Consider the following 2,604-nt stretch of genomic DNA (forward strand, 5'->3'; position numbering starts at 1 on the left):
TCCCGGTTGCGCCGCCCTTCCGCGCCGCCCACGACCTGTTCGGTCAATTGCGCCGGTAGGTTTCTACTCGTGTTTTCGGCGCTATTGTGCGCGGCCATTGATCCGCAGTTTGTACCCACGCAGATGGACATGTGGCAGATGTTGGACAAGTTCCGCGCGGAGGTTGTCGACTCCTCTTCCGACGAGGAGTCCGATGAGTCCACGCAGACATTGGCAACTATTGCGGCCTCCATGATCCACGAGTTCACCTCTAACCCGGGGCCGCAACACCGGGGCTCTGTGAAGGGGCGCTCCAAAAACCTGCCGCGCAACAGAGTGGAAGGGCAGGCCCGCCTCCACAAGGACTACTTCCACCTCACCAATCCGATCTTCCCGGAAAAAATGTTCCGGCGCCGATACAGGATGTCAAGGGACCTGTTCTTGGTCATTCTACGGGGCGTCGGAAACTACGACCCGTACTTTCAATGCAGGCGCGATGCAACAGGTGCGTTAGGCTTCACCTCGTACCAAAAATGCTCCGCGGCTATTCGCATGCTCTCATATGGAATGGCTGCGGATATATTCGATGAGTATCTTCGAATGGGTGAGAGCACCTGTCTTGAGGCCATGTACAGGTTTTTCCGAGCCGTCATTGCCGTGTTCGGAGAGTATTACTGTAGGGAGCCAACTGTTGAGGATACAAGGCGCCTCCTGTCTATCAACGAGTCTAGAGGCTTTCCAGGAATGATTGGCAGCATAGATTGCATGCACTGGCAGTGGAAAAACTGTCCATTTGGATGGCAGGGTGCGTACAGCGGGCATGAGGAGGGAAAAACTGTCATTCTTGAAGCTGTCATATCTCAAGATTTATGGATTTGGCATTCATTCTTTGGCATGGCCGGTTCCAACAATGATATCAATGTGTTGCACCGATCACCGGTTTTCGAAAGGCTCATGCAAGGCAAAGCTCCCCGGGTGAGCTATGATATCAATGGAAATGCATATGACAAGCCATATTATCTTGCTGATGGCATCTACCCTGACTGGGCCACATTGGTGAAGACTGTCCGTACTCCAAACTCCGAGAAGACGAGAAGGTTTGCGAAGATGCAAGAGGCTTGCGGGAAAGATGTGGAGCGTGGATTTGGTGTGCTCCAAGCTCGGTGGGCAATTGTCTCGTCACCCGGCAAGAACATGGTCGCTGAAGACCATGCATGAGGTGATGACATGCTGCGTGATCATGCACAACATGATCGTTGAGAACGAGCGTCCTGATGGCCGCAATGAGAACCACTGGGAATTCCAAGGTGAGCTGGTTGCGCCACTTCCTGGAGCTTCATCTTGGCAGGACTATCTACATAGGAATGTAGAAGTCACTGACGAGAACGTCTCCAAACAGCTGCAAACGGATCTGATTGAGCATCAATGGACATTGGCTAGCCATGCAGATCATGCCTAGAGGAGTACTATCTTATTTGCATGCAGACTTTTTAAAATTTAAATGTAATAACTATGACTTCGTTGAATATTATTTTGTTATTTCGAAACTTCATATTTCATGCAAACGCGGAAATATGTCGCGCCACTGGAGCCTTCCCAAGGTGCAAACGGACGCGTGGACAAAAACGGTCTGTCTCGCGTCCGCCGCGCGACGCAAACGGACATTTCGGACGTCCGAAATGCTGTCGCGCCCGCTGGAGATGCCCTTAGTGCGAAACATGGACATTCTTGTGACCATCGCCCAACCGCAGCTGGATGCATGCGAGTATCGGTAGCTAGCTAGCTTGCTCGGGGACGGGGACATCGTTGCGACCATCGACCAAAAACGCAGCTTAGCTCGTGGACGTACATGCCCGGCCTCTACCGCTCTACATACTACGTACCACCGTACACCGAGAGGACAGCGCTGGCGTCTCCAAGGCGTACGGAGTCAAAACAGCAGTGACGGGTCTATTTTAGCTGCAGTGGTTAGGCCAAAGACCCAAGCGGCCAGCCCCAGGCCGAGAGGTGCTGTGCTAGCGTAGCGTGCGTCCTACACCCAAGCCCCAGCAAGACAACGCTCGGTCGTCCACCATCCACCGTACCTTTGGCGCGGAGCTAGCGACGGAACGCGCAACTGTGCCTCCAAAGGACAACACGAGCGCGTACGCCAGAGCGTTTGCCACTTCTTTTCAGGATGCTCGATCGGCCGGTGAACCATGTCGATGCATTGGGACTTGTCCCCGGCCGTGAACAAGCACAGCCATGCGCGCTTCGCCAACTTGCAACACAGACGAAACCTTTCCCAAAAAAACAGAGACGACAACGAAGAAATACATGGTTTCTATGTTTTGTTGCATGGAAAATCGAACTTGAATATGTTAGCTTGCGGCTACTGAAAATTCAAAAGAAAACGCGATTTTGTACAGTAGAAACGAAAAAAAATCAGATCAATAACAACACACGATTTTAGCATGGGTGCAATTGAACCCTCTACATTTGAAAAGAGGGCTTACACCCCTATTTTGTTTTGGGCCCACCTGCAGCGTCACCGTGGTTAGTGGCCGTCCCAAAGATTTCTCAAAGTCTTGGCAAATCAGTCTAAGATACTTTATTTTACATGATATGTCGATGGCCAAAATCGTA

The sequence above is a fragment of the Lolium rigidum genome, chromosome 1, assembly GCF_022539505.1.
Source record: "Lolium rigidum isolate FL_2022 chromosome 1, APGP_CSIRO_Lrig_0.1, whole genome shotgun sequence".
NCBI classification, from domain to species: Eukaryota; Viridiplantae; Streptophyta; class Magnoliopsida; order Poales; family Poaceae; genus Lolium; species Lolium rigidum.